This window comes from Pan paniscus, chromosome 18 (assembly GCF_029289425.2).
Source record: "Pan paniscus chromosome 18, NHGRI_mPanPan1-v2.0_pri, whole genome shotgun sequence".
Classification (NCBI taxonomy): domain Eukaryota; kingdom Metazoa; phylum Chordata; class Mammalia; order Primates; family Hominidae; genus Pan; species Pan paniscus.
Genome location: NC_073267.2, coordinates 47315960 through 47336034, shown reverse-complemented (window position 1 = coordinate 47336034; position 20075 = coordinate 47315960).

Genomic DNA, 20075 nt, shown 5'->3' with positions numbered 1-20075 from the left:
TCGATTCCATTCCATTCCATTCCATTCCATTCGGGATGCTTCCATTCCAGTCAAGAACATTCCATTCCATTCCATTCCATTCCATTCCATTCCGGTTGATTCCATTGCATTCCATTCCATTCCATTTCATTCCATTCGGGTTGATTCCATTCCATTACCTTCCATTACATTCCATTCTGGTTGATCCTATTCGATTCCATTCGCTTCAATTCCATTCCATTCCATTCCATTCGAGTTGCTTCCATTCCATTCCAGAACATTCCATTCCATTCCCTTCCATTCTTTCCATTCCATTCTATTCGGGTTCATTCCATTCCCTTCCATTCCATTCCTTTCCATTCTGGTAGAATCCATTCCGTTCCATTCCAATCCATTCCATTCCATTCCGATTGATTCCATGCCATTCCTTTCCATTCCATTCCGTTCCATTCCATTCCATTCCGATTAATTCCATTCCATTCCATTGCATTCCATTCCATTCCACTCCATTCCTCTGTGGTTGATTCCATTCCATTCCATTCCATTCCATTCCATTCCATTCCATTCCTTTCCAATCCGTTTCATTCCATTCCATTCAATTTCAATCCATTCGGGTTGATTCCATTCCATTCCATTCCTTTCCATTATATTCCATTGCATTCCATTCCATTCGGGTTCATTCCATTCCATTCCATTCCATTCCATTCCATTCCATTCCATTCCTTTCGTGTTGAATCCATTCCATTCCCTTCCATTACATCCCATTCCATTCTATTCCATTCCATTCCGATACATTCCATTCCATTCCCTTCCATTCGTGTTGATTCCATTCCATGCCATGCCATTCCATTCCATTCCGGTTGATTCCATTCCATTCCATTCCATTCCATTCCATTCCATTCCATTCCATTCCATTTCATTTCCTTCGTGTTGATTCCATTCCATTCCATTCCATTCCGTTCCCTTCCATTCCATTCCATTAGAGTTGATTCCATTCCATTCCATTCAATTCCATTCCATTCCATTTCATTCCATTCTCGATGATTCCATTCCATTCCATTCCATTCCATTCGGGTTGATTCCATTCCATTTCATTCCATTAGATTCCATTCCTTTCCATTCCATTCGTGTTAATTCCATGCCATTCCACTCCATTCCATTGCCTTCCATTCCATTCCATTCCATTCGGGTTGCTTCTATTCCATTCCAGAACATTCCATTCCATTCCATTCCGATTGATTCCATTCCATTCCATTGCAATCCATTCCATTCCACTCCATTCCATTGTGGTTGATTCCTTTCCATTCCATTCCATTCCATTCCTTTCCATTCCGTTTCATTCCATTCCATTCAATTTCATTCCATTCGGGTTGAATCCATTCCATTCCATTCCTTTCCATTATATTCCATTCCATTCCATTCCATTCGGGTTCATTCCATTCCATTCCATTCCATTCCATTCCATTCCATTCCATTCCATTCCATTCCCTTTGGGTTGAATAAATTCCATTCCCTTCCATTCCATTCCATTCCATTCCATTCGGGTTGATTCCATTCCATTCCATTCCATTCCTTTCCATTCCATTCCATTCCGGTTGATTCCATTCCATTTCTTTCCATTCCATTCCATTCCATTCATTCCATTCTGGTTTATTCCATTCCATTCCATTCCATTCCATTCCATTCCATTCCATTCCATTCCATTCCATTCTATTCCATTCTATCCCATTCCATTCCATTACATTCGGGATGATTCCATTCCATTCCATTGCATACCTTTCCATTGCTGTTGATTCCATTCCATTCCATTCCATTCCATTCCACTCCATTCCATTCCATTCCGTTTGTGTTGATTCCATTCCGTTCCAATCCATACCATTCCATTCCATTCCATTCCGGTTAATTCCATTCCATTCCATTTCATTCAATTCCATTCTGGTTGATTCCATTCCATTTCTTCCTATTCCATTCCATTCCATTCTATTCCATTCCATTCCATTCTATTCGCGTTGATTCCATTCCATCCCATTCCATTCCATTCCATCCCATTCCATTCCATTCCATTCGGGTTGATTCCATTGCATTCCATTCCATTCCATACCATTTGCGTGGATTCCATTCCATTCCATTCAATTCCATTGCATTCCATTCCATTCGGGTTGATTCCTTTCCATTCCATTCCATTGCATTCCATTCCATTCCATTCCATTCCATTCCACTCAGGTTGATTCCATTCCTTTTCTTTCCATTCCATTCCATTCCATTCCATTCCATTCCATTCGGGTTTATTCCATTCCATTCCATTCCATTCCATTCCATTCCATTCCATTCCGTTCCGTTCCATTCCATTCCATTCTATGCCATTCCAATCCATTCCATTCCGTTTGATTCCATTCCATTCCATTCCATACCATTCCATTCCTGTTGATTCCTTTCAATTCCACTCCATTCCATTCCATTCCGTTTGGGTTGATTCCATTCCGTTCCAATCCATACCATTCCATTCCATTCGGGTTGATTCCATTCCATTCAATTCCATTCCATTTCATTGCATTCTGTTTGATTCCATTCCATTCCATTCCATTCCATTCCATTCCATTCTGGTTGATTCCATTCCATTCCATTCCATTCCATTTCATTACATTCCATTCGGGTTGATTCCATTCCATTCCATTCTATTCCATTCCATTCCATTCAATTCGCTTTGATTCCATTCCATTCGATTCCATTCCATTCGGATTGACTCCATTCCATTCCATTTCATTCCATTCTATTCCATTCCATTGCATTCCATTTCATTCCATTCGGGTAGATTCCGTTCTATTCCATTCCGATCCATACCATTCCATAACGGTTCATTCCATTCCATTCCATTCCATTCCATTCCATTCCATTCCATCCCATTCCATTTGGGTTGATTCCATTCCATTCCATTCCATTCCATTTCATTCCAATCCATTCGGTTTCATTCCATTCCATTCCATTCCATGCCATTCGGTTGCTTCCATTCCAATCCAGAACATTCCATTCCGTTCCATTCAATTCCGGTTCATTCCATTCCATTCCATTCCATTCCATTCTATTCCATTCTGTTTAATTCCCTTCCATTCCATTCCATTCCATTCGAGTTGATTCCATTCCATTCCATTCTATTCCATTCCATTCCATTCTATTCCATTCCATTCCATTCTATTCGCGTTGATTCCATTCCATCCCTTTCCATTCCATTCCATCCCATTCCATTCCATTCCATTCCATTCCATTCGGGTTGATTCCATTGCATTCCATTCCATTCCATTCTATTCCATTCCATTCGGGTTCATTCCATTCCATTCCGTTCCATTCGATTCCATTCCATTCCATTCCATTCGGGATGCTTCCATTCCAGTCAAGAACATTCCATTCCATTCCATTCCATTCCGGTTGATTCCATTGCATTCCATTCCATTCCATTTCATTCCATTCGGGTTGATTCCATTCCATTACATTCCATTCTGGTTGATCCTATTCGATTCCATTCGCTTCAATTCCATTCCATTCCATTCCATTCGAGTTGCTTCCATTCCATTCCAGAACATTCCATTCCATTCCCTTCCATTCTTTCCATTCCATTCTATTCGGGTTCATTCCATTCCCTTCCATTCCATTCCGTTCCATTCTGGTAGAATCCATTCCGTTCCATTCCAATCCATTCCATTCCATTCCGATTGATTCCATGCCATTCCTTTCCATTCCATTCCGTTCCATTCCATTCCATTCCGATTAATTCCATTCCATTCCATTGCATTCCATTCCATTCCACTCCATTCCTCTGTGGTTGATTCCATTCCATTCCATTCCATTCCATTCCATTCCTTTCCAATCCGTTTCATTCCATTCCATTCAATTTCAATCCATTCGGGTTGATTCCATTCCATTCCATTCCATTCCATTAGGGTTGATGCCATTCCATTCCATTCAACACCATTCTATTCCATTTGTGTTGATTCCATTCCATTCCATTCCATTCCATTCCATTCCATTCGGGTTAATTCCATTCCATTCCATTCCATTCCATTTCATTCCATTCCATTCGGGATGCTTCCATTCCAGTCAAGAACATTCCATTCCATTCCATTCCATTCCTATCCATTCCTTTCCATTCCGGTTTATCCCTTTACATTCCATTCCATTCCTTTCGTTTTGATTCCATTCCATTCCATTCCATTCCATTCCTTTCGGTTTGATTCCATTCCATTCCATTACATTGCTTTCCATTCCATTCCATTTCATTCCATTCGGGTTGATTCCATTCCATTCCACTCCATTCCATTCTGGTCGATTCCATTCCATTCCATTCCCTTCATTTCCATTCCATTCCATTCCATTCTTGTTGCTTCCATTCCGATCCAGAACATTCCATTCCATTCCTTTCCATTACATTCCATTCCGTTCCATTCGGGTTCATTCCATTCAATTCCATTCCATTCCATTCCATTCCATTCCATTCCATTCCACTCGGGATGTTTCCATTCCATTTCATTCTATTCCATTCCATTCCATTCCAATCCATTCCATTCTGGATGATTACATTGCATTCCACTCGTGTTGATACCATTCCATTCCACGCCATTCCATTCCATTCCTTTAGGGTTGTTGCCGTTCAATTCCATTCCATACCATTCCATTATATTTGGGTTGATTCCATTCCTTTCCATTCCATTACATTCGGGTTAATTCCATTCCATTCCTTCCCATTCGATTCCATTGCATTCCATTCCATTCGGGATGCTTCCATTCCAGTCAAGAACATTCCATTACATAACATTCCATTCCATTCCATTCCGGTTGATTCCATTGCATTCCATTCCATTCCATTTCATTCCATTCGGGTTGATTCCATTCCATTCCATTCCATTACATTCCATTCTGGTTGATCCTATTCGATTCCATTCGCTTCAATTCCATTCCATTCCATTCCATTCGAGTTGCTTCCATTCCAATCCAGAACATTCCATTCCATTCCTTTCCATTCTTTCCATTCCATTCTATTCGGGTTCATTCCATTCCATTCCATTCCATTCCGTTCCATTCTGGTAGAATCCATTCCGTTCCATTCCAATCCATTCCATTTCATTCTGATTGATTCCATGCCATTCCTTTCCATTCCATTCCATTCCGTTCCATTCCATTCCATTCCGATTAATTCCATTCCATTCCATTGCATTCCATTCCATTCCACTCCATTCCTCTGTGGTTGATTGCATTCCATTCCATTCCATTCCATTCCATTCCATTCCATTCCATTCCTTTCCAATCCGTTTCATTCCATTCCATTCAATTTCAATCCATTCGGGTTGATTCCATTCCATTCCATTCCTTTCCATTATATTCCATTGCATTCCATTCCATTCGGGTTCATTCCATTCCATTCCATTCCATTCCATTCCATTCCATTCCATTCCCTTCGTGTTGAATCCATTCCATTCCCTTCCATTCCATCCCATTCCATTCTCTTCCATTCCATTCCGATACATTCCATTCCATTCCCTTCCATTCGTGTTGATTCCATTCCATGCCATGCCATTCCATTCCATTCCGGTTGATTCCATTCCATTCCATTCCATTCCATTCCATTCCATTCCATTCCATTTCATTTCCTTCGTGTTGATTCCATTCCATTCCATTCCATTCCGTTCCCTTCCATTCCATTCCATTAGAGTTGATTCCATTCCATTCCATTCAATTCCATTCCATTCCATTTCATTCCATTCTCGATGATTCCATTCCATTCCGTTCCATTCCATTCGGGTTGATTCCATTCCATTTCATTCCATTAGATTCCATTCCTTTCCATTCCATTCGTGTTAATTCCATGCCATTCCACTCCATTCCATTGCCTTCCATTCCATTCCATTCCATTCGGGTTGCTTCTATTCCATTCCAGAACATTCCATTCCATTCCATTCCGATTGATTCCATTCCATTCCATTGCATTCCATTCCATTCCACTCCATTCCATTGTGGTTGATTCCTTTCCATTCCATTCCATTCCATTCCTTTCCATTCCGTTTCATTCCATTCCATTCAATTTCATTCCATTCGGGTTGAATCCATTCCATTCCATTCCTTTCCATTATATTCCATTCCATTCCATTCCATTCGGGTTCATTCCATTCCATTCCATTCCATTCCATTCCATTCCATTCCCTTCGGGTTGAATAAATTCCATTCCCTTCCATTCCATTCCATTCCATTCGGGTTGATTCCATTCCATTCCGGTTGATTCCATTCCATTTCTTTCCATTCCATTCCATTCCATTCCATTCCATTCAATTCTGGTTTATTCCATTCCATTCCATTCCATTCCATTCCATTCCATTCCATTCCATTCCATTCTATTCCATTCTATCCCATTCCATTCCATTCCATTCGGGATGATTCCATTCCATTCCATTGCATACCTTTCCATTGCTGTTGATTCCATTCCATTCCATTCCATTCCATTCCACTCCATTCCATTCCATTCCGTTTGTGTTGATTCCATTCCGTTCCAATCCATACCATTCCATTCCATTCCATTCCGGTTAATTCCATTCCATTCCATTTCATTCAATTCCATTCTGGTTGATTCCATTCCATTTCTTCCTATTCCATTCCATTCCATTCTATTCCATTCCATTCCATTCTATTCGCGTTGATTCCATTCCATCCCATTCCATTCCATTCCATCCCATTCCATTCCATTCCATTCGGGTTGATTCCATTGCATTCCATTCCATTCCATACCATTTGCGTGGATTCCATTCCATTCCATTCAATTCCATTGCATTCCATTCCATTCGGGTTGATTCCTTTCCATTCCATTCCATTGCATTCCATTCCATACCATTCCATTCCATTCCACTCAGGTTGATTCCATTCCTTTTCTTTCCATTCCATTCCATTCCATTCCATTCCATTCCATTCCATTCGGGTTTATTCCATTCCATTCCATTCCATTCCATTCCATTCCATTCCATTCCATTCCGTTCCGTTCCATTCCATTCCATTCTATGCCATTCCAATCCATTCCATTCCGTTTGATTCCATTCCATTCCATTCCATACCATTCCATTCCTGTTGATTCCTTTCAATTCCACTCCATTCCATTCCATTCCGTTTGGGTTGATTCCATTCCGTTCCAATCCATACCATTCCATTCCATTCGGGTTGATTCCATTCCATTCAATTCCATTCCATTTCATTGCATTCTGTTTGATTCCATTCCATTCCATTCCATTCCATTCCATTCCATTCTGGTTGATTCCATTCCATTCCATTCCATTCCATTCCATTTCATTACATTCCATTCGGGTTGATTCCATTCCATTCCATTCTATTCCATTCCATTCCATTCAATTCGCTTTGATTCCATTCCATTCGATTCCATTCCATTCGGATTGACTCCATTCCATTCCATTTCATTCCATTCTATTCCATTCCATTGCATTCCATTTCATTCCATTCGGGTAGATTCCGTTCTATTCCATTCCGATCCATACCATTCCATAACGGTTCATTCCATTCCATTCCATTCCATTCCATTCCATTCCATCCCATTCCATTTGGGTTGATTCCATTCCATTCCATTCCATTCCATTTCATTCCAATAAATTCGGTTTCATTCCATTCCATTCCATTCCATGCCATTCGGTTGCTTCCATTCCAATCCAGAACATTCCATTCCGTTCCATTCAATTCCGGTTCATTCCATTCCATTCCATTCCATTCCATTCTATTCCATTCTGTTTAATTCCATTCCATTCCATTCCATTCCATTCGAGTTGATTCCATTCCATTCCATTCTATTCCATTCCATTCCATTCTATTCCATTCCATTCCATTCTATTCGCGTTGATTCCATTCCATCCCTTTCCATTCCATTCCATCCCATTCCATTCCATTCCATTCCATTCCATTCGGGTTGATTCCATTGCATTCCATTCCATTCCATTCTATTCCATTCCATTCGGGTTCATTCCATTCCATTCCGTTCCATTCGATTCCATTCCATTCCATTCCCTTCGGGATGCTTCCATTCCAGTCAAGAACATTCCATTCCATTCCATTCCATTCCGGTTGATTCCATTGCATTCCATTCCATTCCATTTCATTCCATTCGGGTTGATTCCATTCCATTACATTCCATTCTGGTTGATCCTATTCGATTCCATTCGCTTCAATTCCATTCCATTCCATTCCATTCGAGTTGCTTCCATTCCATTCCAGAACATTCCATTCCATTCCCTTCCATTCTTTCCATTCCATTCTATTCGGGTTCATTCCATTCCCTTCCATTCCATTCCGTTCCATTCTGGTAGAATCCATTCCGTTCCATTCCAATCCATTCCATTCCATTCCGATTGATTCCATGCCATTCCTTTCCATTCCATTCCGTTCCATTCCATTCCATTCCGATTAATTCCATTCCATTCCATTGCATTCCATTCCATTCCACTCCATTCCTCTGTGGTTGATTCCATTCCATTCCATTCCATTCCATTCCATTCCTTTCCAATCCGTTTCATTCCATTCCATTCAATTTCAATCCATTCGGGTTGATTCCATTCCATTCCATTCCATTCCATTAGGGTTGATGCCATTCCATTCCATTCAACACCATTCTATTCCATTTGGGTTGATTCCATTCCATTCCATTCCATTCCATTCCATTCCATTCGGGTTAATTCCATTCCATTCCATTCCATTCCATTCCATTTCATTCCATTCCATTCGGGATGCTTCCATTCCAGTCAAGAACATTCCATTCCATTCCATTCCATTCCTATCCATTCCTTTCCATTCCGGTTTATCCCTTTACATTCCATTCCATTCCTTTCGTTTTGATTCCATTCCATTCCATTCCATTCCATTCCTTTCGGTTTGATTCCATTCCATTCCATTACATTGCTTTCGATTCCATTCCATTTCATTCCATTCGGGTTGATTCCATTCCATTCCACTCCATTCCATTCTGGTCGATTCCATTCCATTCCATTCCCTTCATTTCCATTCCATTCCATTCCATTCTTGTTGCTTCCATTCCGATCCAGAACATTCCATTCCATTCCTTTCCATTACATTCCATTCCGTTCCATTCGGGTTCATTCCATTCAATTCCATTCCATTCCATTCCATTCCATTCCATTCCATTCCATTCCACTCGGGATGTTTCCATTCCATTTCATTCTATTCCATTCCATTCCATTCCAATCCATTCCATTCTGGATGATTACATTGCATTCCACTCGTGTTGATACCATTCCATTCCACGCCAATCCATTCCATTCCTTTAGGGTTGTTGCCGTTCAATTCCATTCCATACCATTCCATTATATTTGGGTTGATTCCATTCCATTCCATTCCATTACATTCGGGTTAATTCCATTCCATTCCTTCCCATTCGATTCCATTCCATTCCATTCCATTCGGGATGCTTCCATTCCAGTCAAGAACATTCCATTACATAACATTCCATTCCATTCCATTCCGGTTGATTCCATTGCATTCCATTCCATTCCATTTCATTCCATTCGGGTTGATTCCATTCCATTCCATTCCATTACATTCCATTCTGGTTGATCCTATTCGATTCCATTCGCTTCAATTCCATTCCATTCCATTCCATTCGAGTTGCTTCCATTCCAATCCAGAACATTCCATTCCATTGCTTTCCATTCTTTCCATTCCATTCTATTCGGGTTCATTCCATTCCATTCCATTCCATTCCGTTCCATTCTGGTAGAATCCATTCCGTTCCATTCCAATCCATTCCATTTCATTCCGATTGATTCCATGCCATTCCTTTCCATTCCATTCCATTCCGTTCCATTCCATTCCATTCCGATTAATTCCATTCCATTCCATTGCATTCCATTCCATTCCACTCCATTCCTCTGTGGTTGATTGCATTCCATTCCATTCCATTCCATTCCATTCCATTCCATTCCATTCCATTCCATTCCTTTCCAATCCGTTTCATTCCATTCCATTCAATTTCAATCCATTCGGGTTGATTCCATTCCATTCCATTCCTTTCCATTATATTCCATTGCATTCCATTCCATTCGGGTTCATTCCATTCCATTCCATTCCATTCCATTCCATTCCATTCCATTCCATTCCCTTCGTGTTGAATCCATTCCATTCCCTTCCATTCCATCCCATTCCATTCTATTCCATTCCATTCCGATACATTCCATTCCATTCCCTTCCATTCGTGTTGATTCCATTCCATGCCATGCCATTCCATTCCATTCCGGTTGATTCCATTCCATTCCATTCCATTCCATTCCATTCCATTCCATTTCATTTCCTTCGTGTTGATTCCATTCCATTCCATTCCATTCCGTTCCCTTCCATTCCATTCCATTAGAGTTGATTCCATTCCATTCCATTCAATTCCATTCCATTCCATTTCATTCCATTCTCGATGATTCCATTCCATTCCATTCCATTCCATTCGGGTTGATTCCATTCCATTTCATTCCATTAGATTCCATTCCTTTCCATTCCATTCGTGTTAATTCCATGCCATTCCACTCCATTCCATTGCCTTCCATTCCATTCCATTCCATTCGGGTTGCTTCTATTCCATTCCAGAACATTCCATTCCATTCCATTCCGATTGATTCCATTCCATTCCATTGCATTCCATTCCATTCCACTCCATTCCATTGTGGTTGATTCCTTTCCATTCCATTCCATTCCATTCCTTTCCATTCCGTTTCATTCGATTCCATTCAATTTCATTCCATTCGGGTTGAATCCATTCCATTCCATTCCTTTCCATTATATTCCATTCCATTCCATTCCATTCGGGTTCATTCCATTCCATTCCATTCCATTCCATTCCATTCCATTCCCTTCGGGTTGAATAAATTCCATTCCCTTCCATTCCATTCCATTCCATTCGGGTTGATTCCATTCCATTCCGGTTGATTCCATTCCATTTCTTTCCATTCCATTCCATTCCATTCCATTCCATTCCATTCTGGTTTATTCCATTCCATTCCATTCCATTCCATTCCATTCCATTCTATTCCATTCTATCCCATTCCATTCCATTCCATTCGGGATGATTCCATTCCATTCCATTGCATACCTTTCCATTGCTGTTGATTCCATTCCATTCCATTCCATTCCATTCCACTCCATTCCATTCCATTCCGTTTGTGTTGATTCCATTCCGTTCCAATCCATACCATTCCATTCCATTCCATTCCGGTTATTTCCATTCCATTCCATTTCATTCAATTCCATTCTGGTTGATTCCATTCCATTTCTTCCTATTCCATTCCATTCCATTCTATTCCATTCCATTCCATTCCATTCCATTCTATTCGCGTTGATTCCATTCCATCCCATTCCATTCCATTCCATCCCATTCCATTCCATTCCATTCGGGTTGATTCCATTGCATTCCATTCCATTCCATACCATTTGCGTGGATTCAATTCCATTCCATTCAATTCCATTGCATTCCATTCCATTCGGGTTGATTCCTTTCCATTCCATTCCATTGCATTTCATTCCATACCATTCCATTCCATTCCACTCAGGTTGATTCCATTCCATTTCTTTCCATTCCATTCCATTCCATTCCATTCCATTCCATTCGGGTTTATTCCATTCCATTCCATTCCATTCCATTCCATTCCATTCCATTCCATTCCGTTCCATTCCATTCCATTCTATGCCATTCCAATCCATTCCATTCCGTTTGATTCCATTCCATTCCATTCCATACCATTCCATTCCTGTTGATTCCTTTCAATTCCACTCCAATCCATTCCATTCCGTTTGGGTTGATTCCATTCCGTTCCAATCCATACCATTCCATTCCATTCGGGTTGATTCCATTCCATTCCATTCCATTCCATTTCATTGCATTCTGTTTGATTCCATTCCATTCCATTCCATTCCATTCCATTCCATTCTGGTTGATTCCATTCCATTCCATTCCATTCCATTTCATTACATTCCATTCGGGTTGATTCCATTCCATTCCATTCTATTCCATTCCATTCCATTCAATTCGCTTTGATTCCATTCCATTCGATTCCATTCCATTCGGATTGACTCCATTCCATTCCATTTCATTCCATTCTATTCCATTCCATTGCATTCCATTTCATTCCATTCGGGTAGATTCCGTTCTATTCCATTCCGATCCATACCATTCCATAACGGTTCATTCCATTCCATTCCATTCCATTCCATTCCATTCCATTCCATCCCATTCCATTTGGGTTGATTCCATTCCATTCCATTCCATTCCATTTCATTCCAATCCATTCGGTTTCATTCCATTCCATTCCATTCCATGCCATTCGGTTGCTTCCATTCCAATCCAGAACATTCCATTCCGTTCCATTCAATTCCGGTTCATTCCATTCCATTCCATTCCATTCCATTCTATTCCATTCTGTTTAATTCCATTCCATTCCATTCCATTCGAGTTGATTCCATTCCATTCCATTCTATTCCATTCCATTCCATTCTATTCCATTCCATTCCATTCTATTCGCGTTGATTCCATTCCATCCCTTTCCATTCCATTCCATCCCATTCCATTCCATTCCATTCCATTCGGGTTGATTCCATTGCATTCCATTCCATTCCATTCTATTCCATTCCATTCGGGTTCATTCCATTCCATTCCGTTCCATTCGATTCCATTCCATTCCATTCCATTCGGGATGCTTCCATTCCAGTCAAGAACATTCCATTCCATTCCATTCCATTCCGGTTGATTCCATTGCATTCCATTCCATTCCATTTCATTCCATTCGGGTTGATTCCATTCCATTACATTCCATTCTGGTTGATCCTATTCGATTCCATTCGCTTCAATTCCATTCCATTCCATTCCATTCGAGTTGCTTCCATTCCATTCCAGAACATTCCATTCCATTCCTTTCCATTCTTTCCATTCCATTCTATTCGGGTTCATTCCATTCCATTCCATTCCATTCCGTTCCATTCTGGTAGAATCCATTCCGTTCCATTCCAATCCATTCCATTCCATTCCGATTGATTCCATGCCATTCCTTTCCTTTCCATTCCGTTCCATTCCATTCCATTCCGATTAATTCCATGCCATTCCATTGCATTCCATTCCATTCCACTCCATTCCTCTGTGGTTGATTCCATTCCATTCCATTCCATTCCTTTCCAATCCGTTTCATTCCATTCCATTCAATTTCAATCCATTCGGGTTGATTCCATTCCATTCCATTCCATTCCATTCCATTAGGGTTGATGCCATTCCATTCCATTCAACACCATTCTATTCCATTTGGGTTGATTCCATTCCATTCCATTCCATTACATTACATTACATTTGGGTTAATTCCATTCCATTCCATTCCATTCGATTCCATTTCATTCCATTCCATTCGGGATGCTTCCATTCCAGTCAAGAACATTCCATTCCATTCCATCCCATTCCTATCCGTTCCTTTCCATTCCGGTTTATCCCTTTACATTCCATTCCATTCCTTTCGTTTTGATTCCATTCCATTCCATTCCATTCCATTCCATTCGGTTTGATTCCATTCCATTCCATTACATTGCTTTCCATTCCATTCCATTTCATTCCATTCGGGTTGATTCCATTCCATTCCACTCCATTCCATTCTGGTCGATTCCATTCCATTCCATTCCCTTCATTTCCATTCCATTCCATTCCATTCGAGTTGCTTCCATTCCATTCCAGAACATTCCATTCCATTCCCTTCCATTCTTTCCATTCCATTCTATTCGGGTTCATTCCATTCCCTTCCATTCCATTCCGTTCCATTCTGGTAGAATCCATTCCGTTCCATTCCAATCCATTCCATTCCATTCCGATTGATTCCATGCCATTCCTTTCCATTCCATTCCGTTCCATTCCATTCCATTCCGATTAATTCCATTCCATTCCATTGCATTCCATTCCATTCCACTCCATTCCTCTGTGGTTGATTCCATTCCATTCCATTCCATTCCATTCCATTCCTTTCCAATCCGTTTCATTCCATTCCATTCAATTTCAATCCATTCGGGTTGATTCCATTCCATTCCATTCCATTCCATTAGGGTTGATGCCATTCCATTCCATTCAACACCATTCTATTCCATTTGTGTTGATTCCATTCCATTCCATTCCATTCCATTCCATTCCATTCGGGTTAATTCCATTCCATTCCATTCCATTCCATTTCATTCCATTCCATTCGGGATGCTTCCATTCCAGTCAAGAACATTCCATTCCATTCCATTCCATTCCTATCCATTCCTTTCCATTCCGGTTTATCCCTTTACATTCCATTCCATTCCTTTCGTTTTGATTCCATTCCATTCCATTCCATTCCATTCCTTTCGGTTTGATTCCATTCCATTCCATTACATTGCTTTCGATTCCATTCCATTTCATTCCATTCGGGTTGATTCCATTCCATTCCACTCCATTCCATTCTGGTCGATTCCATTCCATTCCATTCCCTTCATTTCCATTCCATTCCATTCCATTCTTGTTGCTTCCATTCCGATCCAGAACATTCCATTCCATTCCTTTCCATTACATTCCATTCCGTTCCATTCGGGTTCATTCCATTCAATTCCATTCCATTCCATTCCATTCCATTCCATTCCATTCCACTCGGGATGTTTCCATTCCATTTCATTCTATTCCATTCCATTCCATTCCAATCCATTCCATTCTGGATGATTACATTGCATTCCACTCGTGTTGATACCATTCCATTCCACGCCATTCCATTCCATTCCTTTAGGGTTGTTGCCGTTCAATTCCATTCCATACCATTCCATTATATTTGGGTTGATTCCATTCCTTTCCATTCCATTACATTCGGGTTAATTCCATTCCATTCCTTCCCATTCGATTCCATTGCATTCCATTCCATTCGGGATGCTTCCATTCCAGTCAAGAACATTCCATTACATAACATTCCATTCCATTCCATTCCGGTTGATTCCATTGCATTCCATTCCATTCCATTTCATTCCATTCGGGTTGATTCCATTCCATTCCATTCCATTACATTCCATTCTGGTTGATCCTATTCGATTCCATTCGCTTCAATTCCATTCCATTCCATTCCATTCGAGTTGCTTCCATTCCAATCCAGAACATTCCATTCCATTCCTTTCCATTCTTTCCATTCCATTCTATTCGGGTTCATTCCATTCCATTCCATTCCATTCCGTTCCATTCTGGTAGAATCCATTCCGTTCCATTCCAATCCATTCCATTTCATTCTGATTGATTCCATGCCATTCCTTTCCATTCCATTCCATTCCGTTCCATTCCATTCCATTCCGATTAATTCCATTCCATTCCATTGCATTCCATTCCATTCCACTCCATTCCTCTGTGGTTGATTGCATTCCATTCCATTCCATTCCATTCCATTCCATTCCATTCCATTCCTTTCCAATCCGTTTCATTCCATTCCATTCAATTTCAATCCATTCGGGTTGATTCCATTCCATTCCATTCCTTTCCATTATATTCCATTGCATTCCATTCCATTCGGGTTCATTCCATTCCATTCCATTCCATTCCATTCCATTCCATTCCATTCCATTCCCTTCGTGTTGAATCCATTCCATTCCCTTCCATTCCATCCCATTCCATTCTATTCCATTCCATTCCGATACATTCCATTCCATTCCCTTCCATTCGTGTTGATTCCATTCCATGCCATGCCATTCCATTCCATTCCGGTTGATTCCATTCCATTCCATTCCATTCCATTCCATTCCATTCCATTCCATTTCATTTCCTTCGTGTTGATTCCATTCCATTCCATTCCATTCCGTTCCCTTCCATTCCATTCCATTAGAGTTGATTCCATTCCATTCCATTCAATTCCATTCCATTCCATTTCATTCCATTCTCGATGATTCCATTCCATTCCATTCCATTCCATTCGGGTTGATTCCATTCCATTTCATTCCATTAGATTCCATTCCTTTCCATTCCATTCGTGTTAATTCCATGCCATTCCACTCCATTCCATTGCCTTCCATTCCATTCCATTCCATTCGGGTTGCTTCTATTCCATTCCAGAACATTCCATTCCATTCCATTCCGATTGATTCCATTCCATTCCATTGCATTCCATTCCATTCCACTCCATTCCATTGTGGTTGATTCCTTTCCATTCCATTCCATTCCATTCCTTTCCATTCCGTTTCATTCCATTCCATTCAATTTCATTCCATTCGGGTTGAATCCATTCCATTCCATTCCTTTCCATTATATTCCATTCCATTCCATTCCATTCGGGTTCATTCCATTCCATTCCATTCCATTCCATTCCATTCCATTCCCTTCGGGTTGAATAAATTCCATTCCCTTCCATTCCATTCCATTCCATTCGGGTTGATTCCATTCCATTCCGGTTGATTCCATTCCATTTCTTTCCATTCCATTCCATTCCATTCCATTCCATTCAATTCTGGTTTATTCCATTCCATTCCATTCCATTCCATTCCATTCCATTCCATTCCATTCCATTCTATTCCATTCTATCCCATTCCATTCCATTCCATTCGGGATGATTCCATTCCATTCCATTGCATACCTTTCCATTGCTGTTGATTCCATTCCATTCCATTCCATTCCATTCCACTCCATTCCATTCCATTCCGTTTGTGTTGATTCCATTCCGTTCCAATCCATACCATTCCATTCCATTCCATTCCGGTTAATTCCATTCCATTCCATTTCATTCAATTCCATTCTGGTTGATTCCATTCCATTTCTTCCTATTCCATTCCATTCCATTCTATTCCATTCCATTCCATTCTATTCGCGTTGATTCCATTCCATCCCATTCCATTCCATTCCATCCCATTCCATTCCATTCCATTCGGGTTGATTCCATTGCATTCCATTCCATTCCATACCATTTGCGTGGATTCCATTCCATTCCATTCAATTCCATTGCATTCCATTCCATTCGGGTTGATTCCTTTCCATTCCATTCCATTGCATTCCATTCCATACCATTCCATTCCATTCCACTCAGGTTGATTCCATTCCTTTTCTTTCCATTCCATTCCATTCCATTCCATTCCATTCCATTCCATTCGGGTTTATTCCATTCCATTCCATTCCATTCCATTCCATTCCATTCCATTCCATTCCGTTCCGTTCCATTCCATTCCATTCTATGCCATTCCAATCCATTCCATTCCGTTTGATTCCATTCCATTCCATTCCATACCATTCCATTCCTGTTGATTCCTTTCAATTCCACTCCATTCCATTCCATTCCGTTTGGGTTGATTCCATTCCGTTCCAATCCATACCATTCCATTCCATTCGGGTTGATTCCATTCCATTCAATTCCATTCCATTTCATTGCATTCTGTTTGATTCCATTCCATTCCATTCCATTCCATTCCATTCCATTCTGGTTGATTCCATTCCATTCCATTCCATTCCATTTCATTACATTCCATTCGGGTTGATTCCATTCCATTCCATTCTATTCCATTCCATTCCATTCAATTCGCTTTGATTCCATTCCATTCGATTCCATTCCATTCGGATTGACTCCATTCCATTCCATTTCATTCCATTCTATTCCATTCCATTGCATTCCATTTCATTCCATTCGGGTAGATTCCGTTCTATTCCATTCCGATCCATACCATTCCATAACGGTTCATTCCATTCCATTCCATTCCATTCCATTCCATTCCATCCCATTCCATTTGGGTTGATTCCATTCCATTCCATTCCATTCCATTTCATTCCAATAAATTCGGTTTCATTCCATTCCATTCCATTCCATGCCATTCGGTTGCTTCCATTCCAATCCAGAACATTCCATTCCGTTCCATTCAATTCCGGTTCATTCCATTCCATTCCATTCCATTCCATTCTATTCCATTCTGTTTAATTCCATTCCATTCCATTCCATTCCATTCGAGTTGATTCCATTCCATTCCATTCTATTCCATTCCATTCCATTCTATTCCATTCCATTCCATTCTATTCGCGTTGATTCCATTCCATCCCTTTCCATTCCATTCCATCCCATTCCATTCCATTCCATTCCATTCCATTCGGGTTGATTCCATTGCATTCCATTCCATTCCATTCTATTCCATTCCATTCGGGTTCATTCCATTCCATTCCGTTCCATTCGATTCCATTCCATTCCATTCCATTCGGGATGCTTCCATTCCAGTCAAGAACATTCCATTCCATTCCATTCCATTCCGGTTGATTCCATTGCATTCCATTCCATTCCATTTCATTCCATTCGGGTTGATTCCATTCCATTACATTCCATTCTGGTTGATCCTATTCGATTCCATTCGCTTCAATTCCATTCCATTCCATTCCATTCGAGTTGCTTCCATTCCATTCCAGAACATTCCATTCCATTCCCTTCCATTCTTTCCATTCCATTCTATTCGGGTTCATTCCATTCCCTTCCATTCCATTCCGTTCCATTCTGGTAGAATCCATTCCGTTCCATTCCAATCCATTCCATTCCATTCCGATTGATTCCATGCCATTCCTTTCCATTCCATTCCGTTCCATTCCATTCCATTCCGATTAATTCCATTCCATTCCATTGCATTCCATTCCATTCCACTCCATTCCTCTGTGGTTGATTCCATTCCATTCCATTCCATTCCATTCCATTCCTTTCCAATCCGTTTCATTCCATTCCATTCAATTTCAATCCATTCGGGTTGATTCCATTCCATTCCATTCCATTCCATTAGGGTTGATGCCATTCCATTCCATTCAACACCATTCTATTCCATTTGGGTTGATTCCATTCCATTCCATTCCATTCCATTCCATTCCATTCGGGTTAATTCCATTCCATTCCATTCCATTCCATTCCATTTCATTCCATTCCATTCGGGATGCTTCCATTCCAGTCAAGAACATTCCATTCCATTCCATTCCATTCCTATCCATTCCTTTCCATTCCGGTTTATCCCTTTACATTCCATTCCATTCCTTTCGTTTTGATTCCATTCCATTCCATTCCATTCCATTCCTTTCGGTTTGATTCCATTCCATTCCATTACATTGCTTTCGATTCCATTCCATTTCATTCCATTCGGGTTGATTCCATTCCATTCCACTCCATTCCATTCTGGTCGATTCCATTCCATTCCATTCCCTTCATTTCCATTCCATTCCATTCCATTCTTGTTGCTTCCATTCCGATCCAGAACATTCCATTCCATTCCTTTCCATTACATTCCATTCCGTTCCATTCGGGTTCATTCCATTCAATTCCATTCCATTCCATTCCATTCCATTCCATTCCATTCCATTCCACTCGGGATGTTTCCATTCCATTTCATTCTATTCCATTCCATTCCATTCCAATCCATTCCATTCTGGATGATTACATTGCATTCCACTCGTGTTGATACCATTCCATTCCACGCCAATCCATTCCATTCCTTTAGGGTTGTTGCCGTTCAATTCCATTCCATACCATTCCATTATATTTGGGTTGATTCCATTCCATTCCATTCCATTACATTCGGGTTAATTCCATTCCATTCCTTCCCATTCGATTCCATTCCATTCCATTCCATTCGGGATGCTTCCATTCCAGTCAAGAACATTCCATTACATAACATTCCATTCCATTCCATTCCGGTTGATTCCATTGCATTCCATTCCATTCCATTTCATTCCATTCGGGTTGATTCCATTCCATTCCATTCCATTACATTCCATTCTGGTTGATCCTATTCGATTCCATTCGCTTCAATTCCATTCCATTCCATTCCATTCGAGTTGCTTCCATTCCAATCCAGAACATTCCATTCCATTCCTTTCCATTCTTTCCATTCCATTCTATTCGGGTTCATTCCATTCCATTCCATTCCATTCCGTTCCATTCTGGTAGAATCCATTCCGTTCCATTCCAATCCATTCCATTTCATTCCGATTGATTCCATGCCATTCCTTTCCATTCCATTCCATTCCGTTCCATTCCATTCCATTCCGATTAATTCCATTCCATTCCATTGCATTCCATTCCATTCCACTCCATTCCTCTGTGGTTGAT